At 40.3% G+C, this 26,263-nt stretch overlaps 1 protein-coding gene across 1 annotated transcript in view; it reads right to left on the reverse strand.

The window, feature by feature from the left end:
• The window catches only part of CKAP5 (cytoskeleton associated protein 5), a 103,074-nt gene extending 83,184 nt beyond the window's left edge, over positions 1–19,890 (reverse strand). Inside the window, exon 1 of the mRNA XM_032414044.1 lies at positions 19,811–19,890. The gene's annotated coding sequence lies outside the window, so the exon portion shown is untranslated. The remainder of the gene's footprint in view (positions 1–19,810) is intronic.
• Positions 19,891–26,263: the final 6,373 nt, after the last annotated feature.

Raw genomic sequence — 26,263 nt, forward strand, 5'->3', positions numbered from 1 at the left:
TATGTTTAATTTTATAAGTAACTGCCAAACTGTTTTCCAAAGTGGCTATATGAACCATTTTGCATTCCTCCTCCACCAGCAATGTCTGAGAGTTCAAGTGTAACTGGCTTATTACTTGGTACTAATTTCTAGTATGGCTCTGTATTTTTACACCTATGAATTAAAGCCACTTCTTTCCGCAATTTAGTGTTAATGGTTTGTAACGTACTCTTCCATTTACAAACCAGTCATTGATCATTTGGTATGAATCTTAAATGCTACTTTATAACACTTTCAAGAAGAAATATCGATGAAAATTACTCTTTCTAATCCCATCCAAGAGTAGTCAAATCTGGTCATTTTATCTGGATCAACAAGCTACAAGGCTAAACAAAAAGTACTCCTGGTAAACTGAACAAACCAAAGCATATATTATATATCTGTCAGCGGAACTGGTTTTCCAACATTCAGGTGAGTTTATCCATAGTATCAACAATCTCTCTATATAACAAATCATATTAAACATCTTTATCAAATGTATAATTCTCTTGATTAGGAAGCAAGAAGTTTCAAGAAAATATTTTAAAACTTATCATAAATACTTTGTCCACTATTACAAAAAAATGCTTTAAAAAGGGGGTCTGAAATTTTTATACACTGTTGGTGAGCATGAAGAAACTGGTACATCCATTTTGGAAAATATTTGTATTAACAACCCATTCCCAAGAGAATTGAGCATTATGTCCACACAAAAACTGGTACATAAATGTTAATAGCAGCATTAGTCATAAGAGCCCCAAAGGGGAAACAACTCAGAAATCCACCAATTGATAAAAGGGTAAACAAAATGTGATATATCCATACAATGGAATATCACTCAGCCATAAAAAGGACTGAAATAGCCATATATGCTACAACATGGGTTAACCTCGAACACATCATGCTGAGTCAAAGAAGCCAGGCACAAAAGGCCATATGGTGGATGAGTCTGACCGTATGAAATGCGCAGGTCAGGCAAATCCACAGGGACAGAAAGTAGAATAGTGGTTGCCACGGGCTGGGGTGGGCAGAAAGAGAAAAGGGGAATAGGAATGACTGCTAATGGGTATGAAGTCTCTTTCTGGGGTGATGAAAATGTTCTGGAATTAGACAGTGGTGATGGTTGCACAACTATGTGAATATGCTAAAAAGCCACTGAATTGTATGTACCCGTTAAAAGGATAAATTTTATGGTATGTAAATTATATTTCAATTAAAATATCCATTGACAGGAGAATGGATAAACAAGCTGTCTTATATTCACAGAAAAGATACTATAGAGCAGTGAAAACAAATGGAGACAACTATTAGCAAAAACACAGATGAATTTCGCAAACCATGCTGAGAGAAAAATAGCTAGTACTAAAGAATATACAATATGATTACATAAACCCAAACAATATACTGTTTAGGAATATATATGTTTGTGGTTAAATTCAAAAGAAAAGTACAAGGGGCACCTGGGTGGCTCAGTCGGTCAAGTATCTGACTCTTGGTCTCAGGTCATGATCTCAAGGTCGTGAGATTGAGCCCTGTGTTGGGCTCTGTGCTGGGCATGGAGCCTGCTTAAGATTCTCTCTCCCCCTCTCCCTCTGCCCCTCCCCCACCTCTAAAAAATAAAAATGAAAAAAAGTATGAGGATATTAAATTTATAACATAATTTAATATATTTAAAATATATTAAGTATTCCATGAGTTTAAAAATAAAAGAGAAAAAAGCTCTGCCTCTCGCTAGTAGGATTTTATAATTTAAAAAGTTACACACTACAGTGTTCAGGCAGAAGTGTAGGAAGGCACTTTTTTTTTTTTTCCCCAATCCGAGAGGAGCACCAGGCTGGAAAGAAGAAAATTTTTATCTCCAAATCCCTGTTCTACCATTAACTAGTTGTGAAACCTTAGGGAAGTCATTGAATATTTGGTGGCTTTAGTGTTGTCATGAATAAAACAAGGAATTTGTATCAACAGCTCTCCCACCTCTGAAATTTTACGAGACCATGCTCCACAACCACTATTTATACATGATAAACAGCACGCTTGCAATTCCAAGTTCTCCAGTACTACAACATCTGCAGCTAATGTTAAATGTTTGGAAAATTCTTCTACTTCAGTGGCAAAATCTCATAACCTCATTCTCTTCAGCCCTTGGTTAAATTACTACAAAGGAATGGTATCAGCTGTAGTGATAATCTGAAACCAGTTTGCATGCATGTAGGTTCTACCATCATTTTCCTTTTCCAGGCACTCTCTTTTAATTTTTTTTAAGGAGGAAGGGTGGGTTTTTTTTTAAGAGAGGAGAGAGATTTTCCAGGTACTCTCACTCTGGTAGAATAGATTATCTCCCCAGGACAAAAAGGAATTCACACAAACCGCTCAAAAAACATAATCATATGTCTCTTATGCCTGGCAAAGAAAGTAATGTGGTAAAGGTAAACACTGATTCAGTAAGTCTGAAATATGAACTGTATTTACTTCTCCATATGCAAAGAATGGGGAAGGAGAGTTTCTGAGTCATCTAGTCACATCTAAGCACAATCTGTGGCACCAAGAAGTCAATGTCACATTCAGAGCAGGCATTCCCATGGTTCTACTCAGGGCACCACACCCAGCTGAACATTCTACTATCAACTATCACTTAAAGGGGATTTAAAAGTGATACATTAAAAGTCCAGGACAGACAGCTTCACTGGAGAATTCTACCAAACATTTAAAGAAGAATTAACACCAATTCTCCTGAAACTCTTCCAAAAAATTGAAGAAACACTTCCAAACTCATTCTATTAGGCCAGAATTACCCTGATATGAAAGCCAAAGCCACTGTAAGAAAACTACAGACCAATATCGCTGATAAATACTGATGCAAAAATCTTCAAAATACTACCAAACTGAATCCAACAGCACATTAAAAAGATTATACACCATGTCCAAGTGGAATTTATTCCTGGAATGCAAGAATGGTTTAACATACCCAAATCAACCAATATAGTATACCATAACTCATTACAAAAGAACAAAAACCACATCCTCATCTCAACTGATACAATAAAAAGCATTTGCCAAGATTTAACATCCTCAATGATAAAAACACTCAAACTAGGAATATCAGAAAACTACCTCAACATAATAAAGGCCATTATGAGAAGCCCATAGCTAACATCATACTCAACGGTGAATGACTGAAAGCTTTTCCTCTAAGATCAGGAACAAGGCAAGGATGGCTGTTCTAGACATTCCTATTCAAGATCGTATTGTAAGTTTTAGCCAGGGTGCCTGGGTGGCTCAGTCGGTTGAGTGTCTGCCTTGGGCTCAGGTCATGATCCCAGGGTCCTGGGATCGAGTGCCGACACAACAGGGTAAAAAACCCACAGGGGTGCCTGGGTGGCTCAGTCAATTAAGCAACCAACTGTTGATCTCAGGGTCATGAGTTCAAGACCAGCATTGGGCTCCACGCCCAGTGTAGTGACTACCTTTAAAAAAAAAAAAAAGGCAACCTACAGAATGGAAAAAAATACCTGCAAATCATGTATCTGATAAGGGGTTAATATCCAGAAGATATAAAAAACTTGTACAACAACCCAAATAATCCACTGAAAAAAATGGGCAAAAGACCTGAATAGACAGTTCTCCAAGTCTGATATACAAATGCTCAACACATCACTAATCATCAGAAAACTACAAATTGAGGGGTGCCTGAGTGGCTCAGTCAGGTAAGCATCCAACTCTTGATTTTGGCTCAGGTCATGATCTCAGGATTGTGAGCTCAAACCCCACTTGCAGCTCTGCACTGGGCATGGAGCCTGCTTGGGATTTCTCTCTCTTCCTCTCCCTTTGCCCCTCCCCCCTCCTCCGCTCCTGCATGCTCTCTCTCCAAAAAAATAAAAATAATAATAATAATAATAATAAAATAAAAAGAGGGTTGCCTGGATGGCTAAGTCGGGTAAGCGACCAACTCTTGATTTCTGCTCAAGTCATGATCTCAGAATCATGAGATCAAGCCCCACACCCAGTGTGGAGCCTGCTTAAGATTCTCTCTTCCTGGGGCGCCTGGGTGGCTCAGTTGGTTAGGCGACTGCCTTCGGCTCAGGTCATGATCCTGGAGTCCCGGGATTGAGTCCCACATCGGGCTCCCTGCTCAGCGGGGAGACTGCTTCTCCCTCTGACCCTCCTCCCTCTCATGCTCTCTCTCATTGTCTCTCTCGCAAATAAATAAAAATCTTAAAAAAAAAAAAAAAGATTCTCTCTTCCTCTCCCTCTGCCCCTCCCCCCCCCCCCCACCCCCACCCCCGCTAGCAAGCCTGCATGCTCTCTTTAAAAAAAAAAAGAAAGAAAGAAAAAGAAAAACACAAATCAAAACTACAATGAGATTATCAACTCATACCCATTAAGATGATTACTATATAAAAAAACTAAAATAAATATTGGCAAGAATGTAGAGAAATAGGAACCCTTGCACACCATTGGTAGGACTGTAAAATGGTTCAACTGCTATGGAAAACGATACTCTGGTCAAAAAATTAAAAATGGGGCGCCTGGGTGACTCAGTTGGTTAAGCATCTGCCTTCGGCTCAGGTCATGATCCCAGGGTCCTGGGATGGAGCTCCATATCGGGCTCCCTGCTCAGCAGGGTACCTGCTTCTCCCACTCCCTCTGCTGCTCCCCATTCTTGTGCTCTCTTGCTCTGTGAAATAAATAAAATCTTTAAAAAAAAAAATTAAAAATAGAATACCACATTACTATGTGATCCAGCAATCCCACTTTTGAGTATGTCTATGCATATGTACATACATACATACACATATCCAAAAAAATTAAAAGTTGGGTCTCAAAAAGATTTATACACCCATATTCAAAGCAGCAATATTCACAATACCCAAGAAGTAGAAGCAACACAAATGTCTACTGAAGAATGAATGGATAAACAAAATGTAGGATATACATACAATGGAATACAAACATTAAAAAGGAAGGAAATCCTGTTACATGCTACAATATGGATGAACTCTGAGAACATTACACTAAATGAAATAAACCAGTCACAAAAAGACAAATACTGTATGATTCCACTTATATGAGGTATCTAAACTAGTAAAATTCACAGAAAAAAGTAGAATGATGGTTATCAGGGGCTGGGAGAAGGGGGAAAGAGAATGTACAGACTCAGATTTTCAAGATGAAAAAAAGTTCTGGAGATGTTTCACAACAACGTGAATGTACTTAATTTAAAATGTACTTAATTAGGGACACCTGGATGGCTCAGTCGTTAAGCGTCTGCCTTCAGCTCAGGTCATGATCCCAAGGTCCTAGGATCGAGCCCCGCAATGGCTCCCTGCTCAGCGGAGAGCCTGCTTCTCCCTCTCCCACTGCCCCTGCTTGTGTTCCCTCTCTCATTGTGTCTCTCTCTGTCAAATAAATAAATAAACAAAATCTTAAAAAAAAAATAGTAAGTTTTGTGTGTTGTGTATTTTTACAACTTTTGAAAAAGTGAGACATTCATCCATTCAATAAACTGCTCTGTAACTATTTAAAAAGAGATGATGAAGACTAAAGTAAATATTTAAATATTAATGTGGAAGAAATACTAAGTTTTAAAAAGAAAACTGGAAGACAGTATATGAAATCTAATTAACTTTTGTGTTTAGTAAAACCATATGGGGGACGTACACATTGGTAGTAGGCTGATAACTACCCCCAAAGACACTAGATTTTAATCCCTAGAGCCTGTAAATATCACTTTATTTGGAAAAAGGGTCTTTGTAGATGTGATTAAATAAAGGATCTTGAAATGGGGAGATTATCCTGGATTATGTTAACGGGCCCTAAATGCAATCACATATATCCTTCTAACAGGGAAAGAGAGGGAAATTTAACACACACAGAGGACACATAAAGGCAGAAAAGAGCAAAATTAGAAGAGGCTGAAGTGATCTGACACAAACTAAGGAATGCCAACAGCCACCAGAAGAGGCAAGGAAGGGATTCTTCCTGAGAGTGTCTGGGAGGAACATGGCCCTGCCTTGGTTTTAGCCCCCATAAGACTGACCTAAATTGTGTTGGACTTCTGGCTTCCAGAACCGTGAGAGAGCAAATTTCTGTTGTTTAAAGCCACCAAATTTGTGGTAATTTGTTACAGAAGCCATAGAAAACGAATACAACTTTGTACACATTTGAAATCACATACAAATTTTCTGGAAGGATCCAAAGAAAACTGTTAACAATGGCTACTTCTAAGAAGTATGTCTAAGGGGCTGACTAAAGAACTTTTACTTTTTCACTTTAATACCTAGCCATTCTTTTTTTTTTTTTTAAGATTTTATTTATTTATTTAAGGGGGGGTGGTCAGAGCAGAGCGGTAGGGAGAGGGACTGAGTATGGGGCTCGATCCCACAGCCCTGGATCATGACCTGAGCCAAAACCAAGAATTGGACACTTAACCAACTGAGCCACCCAGGAACCCTCTTGGCTTTCCTTTCTTAAAAAAAAAAAAAAAAACAAGCTTCATTCAATGTTTTTAAAAGCTCTAAAACTTTAAAATTCCAGCTTGGAATCTTGAAGCTAGTTCTGTCTATACTCATTCCATAAGCTAAGCCTCACTTCTCCCCCTTAACATTTTTTGGGCACCATATCTCCTTTGAAAGAAGAAACTGAATCTTATTTATTACCCCAGCATCTAGCAGAGTGCTTCGAACTCTAACATAACTTCTAAAATAGCACCATTTCATCAAACCATAGAAGTCTTAAATATATAATAAATGTGGTTCCTTGAGTTATTTATAAATAAAATTTTGTATGTTGAATGTGTATTTCAAACATGTTAGAAAAATAGGATATATTTAATGGAATTCTGAAATAAGCCCCTTTTCAAAGTGAGAAATCACTCAGCAACAGACTTTGAAATTTTAAAAGTTTTGCCACTGTTTTCTTAGTTATCCATTTTTTATTATAAAATCCATTGAAAGAGGGTAATTTTAATTTTAGAATCTTTGACTTTGGCAAAGCCATGGCAGTAGAACAGTTGTTTGCAATAAGTCTGATTGTAGAGAGCTCCAGTCAAGATTAAATTCAATCTAAACCTGTCATCGTGGGCTCTGGAGATAGATCTGAGTTCTAAAACTTGCTTTGTCACACTCTAGCTGAGCCTCAGTTTCATCATCTGTCCTAAGAGTACGATCATCATGTGGTTCTTTATTTAATACACACTTCTGGAGCATTCCCTATGTGCCAGGCACTATTCTAAGCACTTCACATGGACGGACTCATTTAAATTCTTATAACTCTGAAGTTGATATTATCACCTCCATTTCACAGACAAGGAAACTGAGGCATGGAGATTAAGCAACTTGCCTAGAGTAATTCAACGAAATGTTGCAAAATTCAAATGAGATTTTGCCTTATACATGTTAAGAATCCCAACATCCATGTTATCCCCCTGCCCCACAAGTACATTTGCTTGTTGGATCACGTGAGGTTACTCTGTTAGGCACTCAGCTACGTGCTAAGTATAGGTTGTACAATATAGTAGCCCAGGGGTCAGGGGCCAGCTACTATGAGGCACCTAATCCAGACTCAGGGGTCAGGGAAGGTCTCCCCGAGAAACTGATACCGGCATACCTCACTTTATTGCACTTTCCAGATATTGTGGTTTTTACAAATTGAAGGTTTGTGACAACCCCGCATCAAAAAGTCAATGGGCACCATTTTCCCAATAGCATTTACTCACTTTGTGTCACATTTTGGACATGGACATTTTTCATTATTATTTTATTTGTTATGGTGATCTGTGATCAGTAATCTTTTTTTTTTTTTGATTGGTGATCTTTGATGTTACTTTTGTAATTGTTTTGGGGCACCATGAACCATACCCATACAAGACAGCAAACTTAATGGATAAAGGCTGTTGGGTTCTGACTGCTCCACCAACTAGCCTTTCAAGCCTCCCTATTCTCTCTGTCTCCTGAGGCCTCCCTGCTCTCTGAGACACAACAATATTGAAATTAGGCCAATTAACAACCCTACAATGACCTGTAAATGTTAAGTGAAAAAAAGGCTTGCATGTTTCTCACTTTAATATTTTACTTATTTATTTTTTAAGTATGCCCAATGTGGGGCTCAAACTCACAACCCTGAGATCAAGAGCTGCATGCTCTACTGACTGAGCCAGCCAGGTGTCCCACGTTCCTCACTTTAAATCAAAAGCTAGAAATGATTAAGCTTAGTGGGGAAGGCATGTCCAAAGCCAAGATAACCTAAAAGCTAGACCTCTTACACCAGTTAGCCAAGTTGTGAATGCAAAGGAAAAATTCTTGAAAAAAAATTAAAAGTGGTATGCTAGTGAATGCATAAATGGTAAGAAAGCGAACAGCCTTACTGCTGATATGAAGAAAGTTTTAAGTGTCTGGATACAAGATCAAACCAGCTACAACATTCTCTTAAGCCAAAGCCTAATTGAGAGCAAGGCCCTGAGTCTCTTCAATTAATGCTATGAAGACAGAAGAGAGGTAAACCTGCAGAAAAGTCTGAAGCCAGCAGAGGCTGGTTCATGAGGCTTAAGGACAGTAATCTCCGTAACATCAAAGTGCAAAGTGAAGCAGCAAGTGCTGATGAAGAAGCTGCAGCAAGTTATCCAAAAGATCTAGCTAAGATATCAATGAAGGTGGCCTCACTAAACAACAGATTTCCAGTGAGAATGAAGCCTTCTATATGGCTTTCATAGCTAGAGAGAAATCAATGCCTGGCTTCAAAGGACAGGCTGACTCTCCTGTTAGGGGCTAATGTAGCAGGTGACTTTAAGTTAAAGCCAATGTATATTTACCATTCTGAAAATACTAGGGCCCTTAAGAATTATGCTAAATCTACTCTGCCTGTGCTTTATAAACCAAACAAAGCCTGGATGACAGCATATCTGTTTAAAACACAGTTTACTGAATATTTTAAGCCCACTGTTGAGACATACTGCTCAGAAAAAAAAAACAAAAACATTCATTTCAAAATATTACTGCTCAGGGGCGCCTGGGTTGCTCAGTCAGTTAAGCATCTGCCTTCGATCCCAGGGTCCTGGGATCGAGCCCTGCATCAGGCTCTCTGTTCAGCAGGGAGCCTGCTTCTCTCTTTCCCTCTGCCTACTTGTGCTCTCTCTGTCAAATAAATAAATAAAATCTTCAAAATATTACTGCTCATTGACAATGCACCTAGTCACCCAAGTTGAGCTCTGATGGAGACGTGGAAGATTAATGTTGTTTTCACGCCTGCGAACACAACATTCATTCTGCAGCCCATGGATCAAGGAGTGACTCTGACTTTTAAACCTTATTATTTATAAAATACATTCCATAAGACTGTAGCTGCCACAGAGATTCCTCTGATGGTCCTGGGCAAAGTAAACTGAAAACCATCTGGAAAGGATTCACCATTCTAAATGCTATTAAGAACATTCATGATTTATGGGAAGAGGCCAAAATATCAACATTAACAGGAGTATGGAAGAAGCTGATTCCAACTCTCGTGGAGGACTTTGAGGGGTTCTAGACTTCACTGGAGGAAGTAATTGCAGATGTGGTGGAAATAGCAAGAGAACTAGAATCTGAAGTGGAGCCTGAAGATGTGACTGAATTGTTGCAATCTCATGATAAAACTTTAATGGATGAGGAACTACTGCTTACCGATATGCAAAGAAAGTGGTTTCTTGAGATAGAATCTACTCCTGGTGAAGATGCTGTGAAGACTATTGAAATGACAACACAGGATTTGAAATATCACATAAACTTAGTTGATAAGGCAGCAGCAGGGGGACGCCTGGGTGGCTCAGTTGGTTAAGCGTCTGCCTTCGGCTCAGGTCATGATCCCAGGGTCCTTGCTCAGCATGGAGCCTGCTTCTCCCTCTGCCTGCCACTCACCCCTGCTTGTGTTCTGACTAATAAAATCTTTTTTTAAAAAAAAAGCAGCAGCAGGATTTGAGAGGATGACTCCAATTTTGAAAGAAGTTCTACTATGGGTAAATGCTATCAGACAGTATCACATACTACAGAGAAATTGTTTGTGAAAGGAAGAGTCCACTGATGCAGCAAACTTCACTGGTGTCTTATTTTTTTTTATTATGTTAATCACCATACATTACATCATTAGTTTTTGATGTAGTGTTCCATGATTCATTGTTTGCATATAACACCCAGTGCTCCATGCAGTACGTGCCCTCTTTAATACCCATCACTGGTGTCTTACTTTAACAAATTGCTACAGCCACTCCCACCTTCAGCAACCACCAGCAGCCATCAACATCAAGGCAAGACCTTCTACCAGCAAAAAGATTACAAACTGCTGAAAGCTCAGGTGATGGTTAGCATTTATATATACATGATGTGTATATATCTGTATCTCATTTTTTTTTTTTTTTTTGAGAGATAGCGAGCATGCACAAGCAAGCGGGATGGGGATCTTAAGCAGGCTCCATGCCCAGCACAGAGCCTGATGTGGCACTCAATCTCACGACCCTTGAGATCATGACCTGAGCCAAAATCAAGAGTCAGACGCTTAACTGACTGAGCCACCCAGGCGCCTCACAATATATTTTACTTTATTTATTATTATTTTTTAAAGATTTTATTTATTTATTTGACAGAGAGAGACAGCGAGAGAGGGAACACAAGCAGAGGGAGTGGGAGAGGGAGAAGCAGGCTTCCCACTGAGCAGGGAGCCCAATGCAGGGCTCAATCCCAGGACCCCGGGATCATGACCTGAGCCAAAGGCAGATGCCCAACGACTGAGCCACCCAGGAGCCCCTATTTATTATTTTTTTAAAGATTTTTATTTATTTATTTAATAGAGAGAGACAGAGCACAAGCAGGAGGAGCAGCAGAGGGAGAGGGACAAGCAGGCTCCCCTCTGAGCAGGGAGCCCGACGCAGGGCTTGATCCCAGGACCTGAGCCGAAGGCAGATGCTCAACTGACTGAGCCCACCCAGGTGTCCCCCAAAATATATTTTAATGAAGGTATACACATTTTTTTTTAGACATAATGTTATTGCATACTTAACAGACTACAGTGTAGTGTAAACATAATTTTTATATGCACTGGGAAACCAAAAAAAATTTAATTGACTCACTTTACTGTGCTATTCGTTTTATTCAGTGGTCTGTAACTGAACCTGCAGTATCTCTGAGGTATGCCTGTAATTAAGGCTGAGAACTAAAGGAAATTAATAGGGATTAGCCAGGCAAAGGCATAATGAGTGGGAATAATAGAGAATGTTAAGGCTTGTGTGTGGAAGTCCAAAAGAGCTAAGCAAAAGTAAAGAACAGAATTGTAACTCAAGTAGCCAAACAGGGGCTAAAAAGGGCCATATTACACAAACCCAGTGACTTTATGTAAGGAAGGAGTACTGCAGATTGCCTGGCAACTACCAAACACTCAAGCATGGTAGTTACCATTATTATGTTGTTATAAGCATCATCCCAGTCATTCAGGGATTCTAGATTCAGTTCAGACTTTAACCCGTATTTCAGTCCTCTGGTCCAAGAAAGGCCTAAGTTACCTAAGTTAGCACAGCACTCTTAGGACCAAGAAAGGCAAGTCTCCTCTGGTTTAAAACAAACTGCTTCTTTGGGTGTACAGATAATCTCCTTTTTATCCTATAGAAAGCAGATTTGCTATTAATTAAAAAGTAAATGCCATTTGGGGCGCCTGGGTGGCTCAGTCGTTAAGCATCTGCCTTCGGCTCAGGTCATGATCCCAGGGTCCTGGGATCGAGCCCTGCATCGGGCTCCCTGCTCAGTGGAGAGCCTGCTTCTCCCTCTCCCACTCCCCCTGCTTGTGTTCTCTCTCTCGCTGTGTCTCTGTCAAATAAATAAATAAAATCTTAAAAAAAAAAAGTAAATGCCATTTTATAATACTCAAAGGGACTGTCCATATTTTGTCTGGAGGGATCTCCCATATTAAACATTGCTCAAAATAAGTAGTCCTCAGAAGCGTAAAAAAACAGTTTTATTTACTGCACGGAGATTTCTGATATGAGATTTGGTCTCTCCTCCCAAATGAAGCACTCATACTAGTTCTAGACTAGGAGCCTTTCATGAGACTTTTTTTTTTTAAAGATTTTATTTTTAAGTAATCTCCATACCCAACATGGGGCTCAAGCTCACAACCCCAAGATCAAGAGTCACATGCTCTACCAACTGAGCCAGTCAGGCGCCCCTCATGAGACGTTTTTTTTTTTTAAGAATCATTTATTTATTTGAGAAAGAAAGAGCACGTGCGAGTGGGAGGGGAGGGGCAGAGGGAGAGGGAGAGAGAATCCCAAGCAGTCTCCCCACTGAGTACAGAGCCCCATGTGGGGCTCAATCTCAGGACCCTGAGATCACAACCTGAGCCAAAACCAAGCGTTGGACGCTTAACTGACTGTGCCACCCAGGCGCCCCTCGTGAGACTTTTTTTTTTTTTAAAGAATGTACATAAAAAAAGACCGAAAGAAAAATGTGAAATAACAGTACTGAAAAAGATTCTTGAAATCTACAAATGAGGGACTTCATACTACAAGTGGATAAGGACATAAAATGATTATTTAAAAAAAAAACCACTGTGGGGCGCCTGGGTGGCTCAGTCGGTTAAGCGTCTGACTTCGGCTCAGGTCATGATCCCAGGGTCCTGGGATCGAGTCCTGCATTGGGCTCCCTGCTCAGCGGAGAGCCTGCTTCTCCCTCTCCCACTCCCCCTGCTTGTGTTCTCTCTCTCGCTGTGTCTCTCTGTGTCAAATAAATAAATATCTTAAAAAAACAAAAACAAAAAAACAACACTGAAAATTAAAAAAAAAAAACAATTAGGGAATAAGATGTTCTAGACAGCCAAAGTAGCCAAATAGGAGAGGTCAATCCTTGGAACAACAATTTTATGTAACTTTTTTTTCATATAAATCTAAGAAAATACCTAAGCCTCCCAGTCTTCTTAAATAAAGTATACTAATAATCATTTAAACTTTTCAGGATAATCCCCTACTGCCACAGAGTTATGAGGGACACTTGCACCAAATCTAAATGGTTCTAATATGGCTTTTTTGAATTTTAATGTTTTAACATTTTAGCTTTTCTTCCTCAACCCTTTTGATCAAGCTAACACTTTTAGTTAGCTTGTAATAGTGCTGCCTTTTTAAGTTTTAGCTCTTGATTTAAAGAACCAAGCAAGCTGAAACTGTGCCTAAGAGAGAATAGGATCTACTTGAGGGAAGCCAATAAAATTTGTGATACCTACTTAGGCTGCTGAAAAGCCTTTTTTGGTTTACTTCCTGGTAGCTGACTTTCAGATGAAGTATGCTACTTCAAGTCTTATGATTGAAAAATGAAAAGAAAAAACAAAAGCAAAAATGCATCTACATTAAACAAATGAATTTCATTTCAATAAATTCTTGAAACTACTCAATTTTTTTCTCATCTTTATAGAAAGGATCTAAAAATCATTTAATAACAAGTCTCTAAAAAATATAATTAAGAGATCAAAGAAGTAGGTCTCTTATCTCTTAATAAAATAACAAAAATCATGTTTGAAGAGACAAGGTCAAGAGACATGAGGTCACCATGGCTTATCTGACACCGTATCTATGCCAAAAATATATGACCATTCCAGCTGAGTCAGAATTTATGCTTTGAATGCATCTAAACAAAGATCACATCTCAGGTCAACCACTGCTGTTACCAGGTCATGAAAAGCAATGTTTTCTGTGGCACTTAAAAAGTGTTAATTGGGGGAAAAAGTTAGATCTCAGTAAAAAGCAAGTTACAAAGAAGACATCTGTTTGGGACCTAAGCTTCCTCTGAAAGTTGGAGAGAACTGTATGTATTCATATTTACTTTAATATACAGACAGAAAGATACAGAAACAATTGTATGTATATGCATATACATGAGTTAGCATACATACATATATTACTTAGCTCTGTCCACTGAGAGGGCCTAGAAATAATGACACTCCCAGCAATGAGCACACGGAGCACCCAGATCTTGGTTTCTATAAATCACTGTCCAGTAAAAGGAACCAAGGCTCCTTGGAGAACTGGTTGATTCTAGGGTTGGGCCAGGGAAAATATAAAATGTGTCTGGGGCATCTTATAGTACTAGAAAGTAAGGAAATGCTGAAAAAGAAAAAAAGGACGGAGACATGTCAAAGGGACACAGGAGCCAACATGAAAGATCTCCCAATGGTCAAAGCTGGAACAACTGAGCAAAAAAATAAGTAACACAGAATCAGATTATAACTAAAAGTACAAAATAGATACACTGATAGATAAATGGTTGAATAAAGAAATAAATGGGGGAGAAGAGACAAATCTTCCTTCCCAAATTCCAAATAATAAATGTAGATACTCTTAAGTGGTACTTAAGCCCTCCACCACTTTGAGGGTGGGCTAGACAGAGTGATTCACTTCTAAAGAATCAGTATAGAAAAGGAAAAATAGTAACCTCACATATTAACATGGCAAACACTACCTTAACCAAGTGATCAAGATCAACATCATCAGGGGGCGCCTGGGTGGCTCATTTGGTTGAGCGACTGCCTTCAGCTCAGTTCATGATCCTGGAGTCCCTGGATCCAGTCCCGCATCGGGCTCCCTGCTCGGCGGGGAGTCTGCTTCTCCCTCTGACCCTCCCCCCCTCATGTGCTCTCTCTCATTCTCTCTCTCAAATAAATAAATAAAATCTTTAAAAAAAAAAAAAAAAAAAGATCAACATCATCAGTGATATCATGTCGATGTCACATATCCCCTGATATGAAATGACGGTATTCTGTGGCATTCTTTCCAAAAACATGTAACTCTTGTCTAATAATGAGAAATATATTAGATAAACTCAAAAGAAGGGACATTACAGAAAATAACTGCACAAGGAACTGTACATAAGCACTGTACTCTGTTGATAAAGTGGTTTCCCATGAGAGTATGGGTTAACAACTCTGATGCTGCTATATATGTTTACTGGAATTGAACAATTAGTAAATGGATGGTGGAAGCCAGGTTTCTACTGTTGACATGGAAATTCACAGATCAGCAAGGGGAGAAGGCTAGAATGGTCTATGTGGTAATGGACTAGAATTGGAGATATCAGTAAGAATTCATGTTTAACTTAATAAATATAGTTACAGATGATTACACACAGAAATATTTACAGACAGGTCTATATACAAGAGTTAGTATAAAACTAACTCTGCTCCATTAGTTGAGAGGGCTTAAAAGAAAGCAGCAATGAGGGCGTCTGGGTGGCTCAGTCAGTTAAGCATCTGCCTTCGGCTCAGGTCCCGATCCTGGAGGCCCAGGATCGAGTCCCACATCAGGCTTCCCGCTCAGCAGAGAGTCTGCTTCTCCCTCTGCTCTTCACCCAGCTTGTGCTCTCTCTCTCAAATAAATAAATAAAATCTTAAAAAAAAAAGAAAGAAAGAAAGCAGCAGTGAGAATACTTCATGCCCAAATCTTGGTTTCTTATATCATTCTCCAATAAAAGGAAGCAGAGCTCCTTGAAAAAATAGCTGATTTTTAGCACTGTGACAAGAGATATACGAGATGAGCCTGGATCATCTTGTAGTGCCAGAAAGTAAGGGAGTGTTAAAAAATAATTATTAAACACACACACACACATACACACTGATGTCAGTATGTTAAAGGGGGCACAGGAGCCAAATGAAAGAGCTCCCAATGGACAAAGCTGGAACAATCTGAGCAATAAAAAAAAAGTAGTATTGGAATATAACTCATAGTATAAAATAGATATCCTTCATTCCATACTAATATAATACTTGACTAAATTAACAAATGAGGAAAGAAAGACAAATTTCCCATGCAGAAGAATTCCAAATAAGTTATGCAGATACTCCACCCCAAAGAACAGGGAGCATAACTCTTCATTCCTTAAATGTAGGCAACACAGTTACTTTTTTCCAAAGACGACAGTATGGAATGGGGGAAAAAAATTAACTTTATAGAGGAGTAACCTGACAAACATTACCTCAGCCAGGTGATCAAAGTCAGTATCAACAGTCATAAATCATGTTGATAGTATGTATCCTTTACATGATATGATGAAAATGGCACTTTCTCTCTGTCATCATCATCCCCAAAAACCATAACCCCAGTCTAATCATGAGAAAAACATCAGATAAATTCCAGGAGTGGGACACCCTAAAATATACTTGACCAATACCCCTAAAAACTTCCATAGAAAGCTTTTTAAATTAAAAAAACAAAACAAAACAAAAAACAGGGGCACCTGGGTGGCTCAGTTGGTTAAGCGTCCAACTCTTGATTTCAGCTCAGCTCATGATCTCAGGGTCATGAGATGGAGCCCCATGACAGGCCCCAGCAAGCTCCGCACTGAGTGTGGAGCCTGCTTAGGATTCTTTCTCTGTCCCCCACCACTCACATGTGAGCGTGCACATATGCCCTGTCTCTCTTTCCCTCAAATAAATAAATAAATAAATAATGATGAGGGGGGCGCCTGGCTGGCTCAGTCGGTAGAGCATGTAATCTTGATCTCAGGGCTGTGAGTTCGATCCCCACACTGGGCATGGAGCCTACTTAATAAAATAAAATAAAATCTTAAAAATAAATAATAACAACAACAACAAAGGCAGGAGTGGGGAAGCCAAATCTACCTTCCCTCCCGTTGACACAAACATAAAACTACCATTTTTCCAGTTTTCTTAGTTGAAGACTTTCCAAATTAGTCTGTTGAGATAAGGCTCACATCCAAAGACACAGTAACACAGCCAGCTTTAGTTATATACTTACTGTCTTTATCACTTTATCACATAAAGACTATGACAGTTTTGGCCAATTTTGTTCAACAAATATTTTTTGACTACCTTTTTTGTTCCAAGCATTGTTTGAGCATTGAAGTAACCTCAAAGGTAGAAGAAGGAAAAAAAATCTGTGCTCTGCATTCTTTTTCTGTGAGAAAATCAGACAATACACAACCAAACAATAAATGACCTATTGGATAGTGATAAATGCTATGAAGTGAATAAAAAAGGAAAGTGAGGCAAAAGTGGCCAAGAAGGCTACTCTAATTGGAAGCATAAAAAATGTCTCTTTAAGATGACATTTGAGTTGAGACCTGAGCAGAGCTGGTATACAAAGAGAACAACAAATGTAAAGGCCAAAAAGAGTAAGTTTAACATGCTTGAGATATCTCATGTAAACAAGGCAACCGCCCTGATAGGAATGAGATAAGTGAACTTCAGAGGTAAGAATACAAAAGTCATTTAAGAATCTCAAACCACTCCCAACATTGCTCACCAGGAATCCTTCAATGGTAATTAGATCAAGATCTCACTTTTATGCTCCCCCAGTATCTCCCCGAAAGTCATAGCTGTCCAGTAAATAATGTATTTTGAACCGCCCCATCTTCCCTCTAAAAACTACCATGCCTATCATATTTTCTCATGGCTCTGCTAGAAGTATTAAGAAAAAAGGTAGGGGAAGTATTCTACCGAGAAAGTGCTCCTGAATTCTCCTTAACAGACCTCATTACTTCATATAGTACAACCACAGGTTAAAAGCAAAGGCCCTGAAGACAGACTAACTTGGGTTCAAATTCAGATTCTATTAGTTGTATGATCTTGTATAAGTTGCATAACCTTTCGAAGACTCAGTTTCTCATCTGTAAAAAGCTGTGAGGATTAAAAAAGATAAAATGTGGCACCCCGTGACTATTCAATAAATGTTAGCTACTGCTAATAAAGTATTTGAGTATTATTTTTTTCAAGGACCAGAGCTGGGCCAGAGGGATTATAGAAAGCAAATTGTTTGAGTGTAGCAAATTGTTTGAGAGATAAAACTGTCAAACTCCCTTAGGTCAGGAGCTTTGTCTTTTTCTGGTTCACTGGTATATTCCCAGAATCTAGAACAGTGATTAACACACAGTAGGCATCAACCTCAGTCTGTGTTGAATGAATGAATGAGACTCCATTGAGTCAAGAAGCATAAGAGAGCCTGGTTTTACTTCAAAATAAAGAAAAAAGTTTTCATTCCACATCAAGATTTTAAACAATATCCTAAGGCCTTGTTAAAGATGTTTTTATTATTTCTAATTGCCTCCTCAAAATCTAAAACAGTGTTCATAATATTAAGGTACTCAAATTTATTGCAATTAAAAAGCTCTGCTACAGGGCGCCTGGGTGGCTCAGTCAGTTAAGCATCTGCCTTTGACTCAGTCATGATCTCAGGGTCTTGGGATGGAGTCCCGCATCAGACTCCCTGCTCAGCAGGGAGCCTGTTTCTCCCCCCACTCCCCCCACTGTCCCTCCCCCCACTCATGCTCTCTCTCTCTCAAATAAGTAATAAAATCTTTAAAAAAATTGTTTTTAATTAAAAAATAAATTTAAAAAAAGCTCTGCTGCTAAAATTGAGCTGTCAGTTGTAGGCTATACTACTGTTCATAATTCAAAGCTGATGATCAAAACGTTGAAAGTAATAAAGTATAAGGTATATTGTTATGGGAAACCCTACTTGCCAGCGCTCCAGTGAGCAGACTTAGAAAACTTGTGTAAGATTTTTTTCTCACAGTTGACCAACTAAGTTTAATTTATGCTGGCAAAATAAATTGATTTCACCTCTGTATCATTAAATTTTATTAAAACAACATTACAGTTTATCCAGTCACTTCAGAAAAGTCCAAATCTTTTAGACTTCTTAAAAAGTTTCAAAAATTTGTTAGCTTAATATATTGGCTCTTTAGGTCAAAGAAGGACTTTTCAGGGTGATGAAAATGGAGAAAGAAGGAGTTCACCTCTCTAAAAATGAGTTTTCAATTACTATAATTATGCATAAAATAAGACAGGCAGCATTTCTGGGCCAAGATTTGATGCCTTAGTTCCCCTTGAGAATTAGAGCCAAGCATAAATTTGGGGCAAGTTCTGCAAAAACCACTTTACCCTCTATTGATGCTGAATGAAAAACTCATTGTTAGGATTCATCAACACGGATATATTTTCTAACACACAGCAGCCACTCTGGCAACATCGCTTTCACCATTTTCTATCCCAGAAACAAAACAGGATGCATTTAAATCCTGCCTGACAGTTACCACGATTGCAGGGTAGCTATTTCAACAGCCCAAGAGTGGTAAGGGCTAAAAAGTAAAAAATCTAGCTTACCGAACCTTAAAGAAGCAGGCCTGCTCAAGCTAACCTGCACTGGTGGCTACTGTATATATAGGTCCGCCAAACCTTCAGAGCTGGAAAGATACCTGAACTCTACTGACACCTTTTGATAGAGAAAGACTGGCGTGAGGGCGGAGCGGTATGATCGGAATTGTTAAAAACCGCAGCAAGCCGGCAGGGACACAGGTGCGCGGACAGGCCCCGGTACCGCAGTCCTTGTCACGCTCCGAGATGACCGGGCCCTTCACAACCACAACAGCCCTCCTAGGTTCTTATTCACTCATTCATTCATTTGACAATTACGCGAGGGGCACCGTAGCAGGGCCCGCTCGCAGGGCCCCCGCCCCAGCCCCGGAACACCCACAGCCGCCAGGCGCGGCCCTGCGCCGCCAGCATTCCCCCGACGCTGCAGCCCGTGCCCCGCCGCGGCGCGCTCGAAATCAGCCGGATCGCGGCCTCGGCAGCACACGAGCGCCCACGCCCCCCGCCCTCCCAGCCGCGCGTCCCCCGGCCTCCGCCCCGCTTCGCCACCTCAGACCGCCGGGTTCGTGCGGCGAGGGAGGGGCGCGTCGCGGAGGCCCCCCGCCCGGGGTTCAAGGCAACCCGGCACGCGCGACGCCTGGACCCGAGGGCCTAGGTGGGTGGGTCGGGCCCACCGGCCACTCACCTCCGCCGGGTCAGAACCGAGGGGCCTGCTCTAAGCCGTTTGAAACCGCTTGGGCCGCCGCACACCCCGCAGTGTCCTCGTTGTTTATTGGCTCTCGACGGACCGCCCATCGCCCGTTTATTGGTCCATTTGAAAGGACTGTGGGCACGCGCCGCCTGCAGCTTTAAAGGGGCCGCGCGCAGCCGTGCTTCCTTCGGACCCGGCGCGGCCTGATCGGGTGGGGACAGGGTCGCTGTAGCAAAAGCTGCCGACAGCGCTTCCCCCCCCCCCCCGCCCCCCAAAGAAGGGCGAAAGATGTGTAGAGAGCTGTGCATCCCCGGCCACCAGCATGTTTCCTTTATTTAATTTTGGCTATTCAAGCTACTGTCAACACCTGGCAATTTTTTTAAAAAGTCATTTCATTCACCAAATATTGATTGTGCAGCTAAGTGCGTGAGGGAAAGGAGAAGCAGCTGGGATATCGTAGAAGGAGCAATGAATGGAGCCAGGATGCTGGATTCTGGTCTTGGACCCGCTCTAAGTAAACCACTTTCCTCAGTAAATCATTTGTAGCTTAGTTTCCTCAAACCAGGATAACCATGTTTCTCTTATAAGCTTAACGTGAGGATTTAGTATAACTAATTTAATGTCTAGGAAAGGCCTTTGAACAGTAAGCATTCTGCAAATGCTTAATACTCCTGTTATTTATAGAAACGACAGGCTTGGTTAATATGATTTCTAAAAGTCTTGTTTAGCTCTGAAAATAAAACCTTTTAAAAAAGAGGGGGTGGGGTGTGGTGTCTGGCTGACCCAGTCAATGGAGTTTGCAACTCTTGATCTCTTCCAGCCCCACCTTGGGTGTAGAGATTACTTAAAAATAAAATCTTAAAAAAAAGGGGGCGCCTGGGTGGCTCAGTCGTTAAGCATCTGCCCTCGGCTCAGGTCATGATCCCGGGGTCCTGGGATTGAGCCCCGCATCAGGCTCCCTGCTCCGCGGGAAGCCCGTTTCTCCCTCTCCCACTCCCCCTGCTTGTGTTCCCTCTCTCGCTGTGTCTCTCTCTGTCAAATAAATAATAAAATATTTTTTAAAAAAATCTTAAAAAAAAGAAAAGTCTTGTTTAGCTCTAAATTCTGTGTTTCTATAAATAAGATCAGGTCTTTCCAAGAAATTTGCAAACTACAGTGGTCAGAAGAGTAAAACATATAGTCTAATCACTAAAATTCAAAGCAGCATGAGAACTAGGTAAAAGAAAAACTGTAGATGCTTAGCAAAGGAAGAAATTTGTAAGGGACGATCTGTGAAAGGAATGGACTTTTAATCTGGGATTTCAAAGATATGTAATTACCAACAGACTAAAAGATGGAGAAGGGATGGGTAAAAGTAATAAAATTATTATTTTTTAATCTATCAAATTGGGAAAGATGAAAAAGTTTGACAACCGTTGGTTGGCCAACATTTTTTGAGAAACAGACATTCAAACTCACTGTTGGTAAGACTGTAATTGGTGCAAACTTTTAGGATGATTTCGCAGTTATTAAAATGTAAAATGTGGGACACCTAGCTGGCTCAGTCAGAAGAGTGTACAACTCTTAATCTCTGAGATGTGAGTTCCAGCCCCACATGGGGTGTAGAGATTACTTAAAAATAAAATCTTAAAAGAAAACATAAAATGTGTATAATCTCTGGCCCAATAATGCCACTGTTAGGAATTTGTCCTACAGATCTGCGCAATTATGCAAAGAAAAATATACCCAGAGATATTTACTGTTAAGATAGGGGAAAAAACCCACAAACAAAAAAACGCCGTGCCCTAGAAATTACATGTCCATTCATAGGTAACTTGTTATATAGTACAGCATATCTACTCAATAGAACACTATGCAACTGTTAAAAAGAATGTGGTTAATCTGTATGTGCTGGTGTAGAAAAAGTGCACAAATTTTATTTTACTGAAAAAAAGGCAAGTTGCAGAAAAGCATATATGGAATAATTTTATTGTATATGGTTATAAATGCATATGTATTTGTGTGCATGCCTGAAAATGGTTAGAACATTCCTGGAATTTCAAGAAATTATTTAACAAGGGGAGTGGGTAGGGAGGGAAATGAATTTTTTGCCATTGACATGTTAATTTTTTTTTAAAGAAGTAGCAGGGAGAATGTCTAGTAGTGAGAAAAGTAGGAGCAAGGGCACAGAAATAAGAAAGTACATTATATGTAGGGAATTGAACATGTGAATTTAATTTTAGAACAGGGCACATGTTGGGAAGTAGTGGGATACAAGATTGATAGAGAAAGGAACATTCTAGGAGGGGCTTGAATACCAAGGTAAGGAATTTGTACTTTAAGTAGGTGATGGGGAGCTATCAAAGGTTTCTGAGCCAGAGAGAAGCAAATTCAGAATTGCGCTTTAGGAAAACTAATTAGCTTGAGTGTCTAAAATGGGTTAGAGTTGGAAGCCCAGTTAGGAGTCTGCAATGAGGTGATGGCAGTGGAAATGTTGAGAACAGATTCAAGAGTGTGAAGGATTTGGCAACTGTCTTGGTGCAAAGGTGAGGGTGGGGCCCATTTACGGAAATGAGTCAAAGAGCATGCCAGGCTTTGAGCCTAGGGATTGGGAGGCACTGATTGCCCAAATGGAAGTAGAAAGTCAGGAGAAGCCAGTCTCAAGAGGAAGGCAGGGAATTTAGTTTTAGCCCTGTTTACTTTTAGGTACCAATGAGACATTCAAGCACAATCTCTAAGTAGGTCTAGGAAATACAGGGTGAGAACTATGAGAAAAAATTAGGACTCAAGTGATACAGGTGTAGAAAAGGTGAAATTGTAGCAGAGGATGAGACCACAGAGTAGGAGAGTGGGGAGCGAAAAGATAGGGCATGAGGACAGATCCACAGATTAGCGGAAGGAGAGAAGAACCAAGCAGAGCAAAAAGGTCACAGTAACCTTTGAGAAATGGGTTAGGAACATATAGAAATAGTCTTCTTAAATCATTGGTCATTGGCATGTTTACTTTATTTAAATATTATGGGAAATAAATTGAAGATTACATTTATAAGGAGAATGTGATGGTAAACTGGAATTTGCTCAATAAAGGATGTATGGAATCTGGATCCTGGAGAGCTTTAGAACAAGATGGCAAATTCCTTTTTGTCTTATATGGCTTATGTGTAGCCCTGCTAGAAGGTAGGCATTGGATGTCTGATTCCATTCATTTATTTGTTCATTCATTCAACAAATATTTATTGAGCACCTAATATGTGCAGGGACTCTTCTAGGCACTTGGGATAACCAGTGCACAAAACAGACAAACAGACAGACAGACAGACACACACACACACACACACAAATACCTCTTTTATGGTACTCACGTTATAGTGAACAAGCATAGACGATTAACAAATAAATTATATAGTATGTTATTAGACAATATGTGCAATGGGAAAAGAAAAAAGAATACAGTAAAAGGGATTGGGAGGTAGAGTTAGGAAGACATTAATTTTATAAAGGATGATCAGAGTAGGTTTCATTAAGGAGGTTACCTTTAAGCAAAGACTTGAAAGCGAAGGAGTTAGCCATGAGTTTCTCTACAGGAAGGAAGTGCCAGCCAGGGGGAACAGGTTTGCAAAGACCCTAAGTCGGGAGCACGCCTCTCAAGTTAGAGAAACAGGGAGGCCTGTGTAGCTGAAGCAGAGTAGTTGGCACTAGGAGGGTAGAAGGAGATGAGGCCTGATAGATAACGTAGGGCAGGGAGTGGAAGATCCTGTAGGGCCTTGTAGAAACCGAACATAATACCTTGCTCCATAGCAGGTGTTCAATAAATGTTTGGCCAGTCATCTTTTGCAGGCCAGGGTTATCACCAAATAGCTTTTATCTATGTATTTATTAGAGTGACGGGTGCTTACTTTATCCCAGGGGCCTCTCGGTAGTTCTGCATAAGGAAGATATTAATAGGACAGTGAAACCCTTGTAGGCATTAGAGATCAGGGTGAACACTGTATTATTGCAACTGGAAGCAGTAAGCAAATGCCAAACATTGTGGCCGTTGAATAACTGTGCTGAGCATTTCTGAAAAGCCTGCTAGGGTGGGGACAGTGCTCATCCCATTGTAATCACAAACCGCATTTTGGGAAAGAAAGAGCTCTACCATGGGCCATGGATCCATATTTGCAGCCTAAGAGGAACAGTTTCAGTGATTCATTTCCTTTCAGCTTTTAGTCCAGGTACCTCATGCATTATTCCCTAGAGACAGCACTGGTGACATTAACACAGGTCTCAAGTGGCTGTGTGTTTTTGTGCCTTGACTGGCCTCCAAGCCTCTCCCAGACTGCACTAGTTGCATTGAATAGGTGATTGAATGAAGGGAATGAATAACCCTTTTCTCATAGCCCGTATTTCCACAGCCCCCCAAATGCAGGCTGTCCAAGAACTCTGACCACAGAAGCACCAGCCCCACCAAAGCGGAAGGAGGCAGAGGGAGAGATAGGAAACTCGTTAGCAGGCTGTCAACAGGCTTTTAGGGACTGGAGGGAAAACCACCAAGAAGGACAAGATAAGTGAGAGTTCTTGGCTCTTTGTGTCTTGTAAAATGACATAGGCAGATTGAGTAGCTTGGGGCTAACTCCAGCCTTGGGTTTAAACTCAGACCCTTAATTAGGCTGTCTGGATCTGTTTTAACATCATGTCAAGGAGTCCAAGATTGTGAGTTGGAGCCTTGACTGGAAACAAAACTCTGTTCCCTATGCTGAGCTCTGCTTAGCCTCTGTCAACTGCTTAATGGGAGAATGATCTAGAGAGAAAATAAATGGGCAAGTGAAGGAATGCTACAAAACAAAGGCTGCCTGAAACACCCCCAGACACACATCCTATTAAGTGGATCAGTTGAGTCACCTTCACATATGAAGAAAAGACATACTCACAGACTGTTTCTTAGCCATGGAAAGGGCTCATCTACATTTTTCATTCTGTCCATAAGTAGAAGTAACTAAAGTTTACTCTATGTTCTTCAAGTTCAGTGCATTACACTTAGAACCTTGCGCACCCTCAGCTCCTTAGATGCTTTTTCAAAGTTCCTCTGCAGCACTGACTTTGTTTTCTGTAGGATTAGGTTTGGTGAAAGCTTCAATTCATGCCCTGGAGATCTCTCTAGGGGCCACAGAGATCTTTTTATCTTAGCTTCCAACGTTTGTTCATGCAATACAGAAAGAAGGGCAGTGACTATATTTTGAACATGATTAGCTTGTAAAAATATGTCCAGTTTGTTAGAATCTGACCAACCATCTCCCTACTCATCAGGTTTTATATCCGGAAAACCAGACAAGGAATTCTCAGCTCTTGTCTCATCCCCAAGATTTCTTGGAAGAACATAAAAAGTTTCAGGCTAGAAATGACCTTAGCAATCATCTGCCTCAACCTTTTCATTTTACTGATCAGGAAAGTAAAAGCCAGAGCATGATCATAACCTGAAAACAGGGTGTTAAGTCCTTGACACTGTTGCTGAAGTCTCATCTGTCCGCCCCCCCTCCAGATTCTTATCAAGACCTGGACCATGAGGCCCAGCCTCCTTTTCCTCTCCCATTTCCTAACCCTAAAGTGACAGGAAAGTCGCAGTTTCCTCAAGACCTTTAAGGCTCAGGCAGTGTTGAATACCTGATTATACTGGCTCGTGTGATCACAAGGTGTCAAAATGCATTCACCAAACTTTGTCTTTCCAGAAACTTCTCCCAGTCTTTTGAGCAAATGGTGTGTTCTCAATGCATTCATTTTTTCTTCTCATTTGAAAAGTTCTTCCTGAGTTCCCAGCTCTAGTGGTCACTGTTCATGGTCTGGCCCGTCACCCTGAGCCTTTGGGAGGGAGTACTTTCTACAGGTATATAGGCTTATGCTTTAGGCTGGATTTCATCACTTAAAATGTCTCCTTTGTTCTCTCTGGTGTGAGTTTTTTTTAAAAAATGGTGGAATAAGAGGATGATTGTCCTTGAGCTATATGACTTGTTTCTATTCTAGCACACATACCCCTCACCAAAGTTGGAAGAATTATGCACTGTAAATTACCTTCAGATTTCCTGTTATTTAAATACAAGAAGCTTCAGTCTTTCTTTTTTGGGGGGGGAGGGGATGTAGGGTGGGGATGGAGGCTGTTGCTAGATTCTAAGCTCTGTGGGTCAGGCTTGGGCAGGGGTTGGTCCGAAGCAAGAGATAAAGGAATGAATGGAAGCATTATTCAGTAAGAGGCTTGTGGTTTAGAAAATCAACTACTGAGCCTTGGCATACAATTCTACATCTGGCACTAAGTCTTCCATGATTCCCAATCATCACTGAAGAGGTGTCATATGCAGAGAACCTGAGAATGGATCCCCAACTTCCTGTCCTAGCCTTGAGATGTACTGTATAAATTATGAGAAGGCAGCTTTTTAAAAATAAAAGGAAAAAAAATAAAAAATAAAAGGAATCAATGTTGATTTGATCCATTGTCAG

This window comes from Phoca vitulina, unplaced genomic scaffold (genome assembly GCF_004348235.1).
Source record: "Phoca vitulina isolate PV1807 unplaced genomic scaffold, GSC_HSeal_1.0 scaffold16, whole genome shotgun sequence".
In the NCBI taxonomy this organism is placed as follows: Eukaryota; Metazoa; Chordata; class Mammalia; order Carnivora; family Phocidae; genus Phoca; species Phoca vitulina.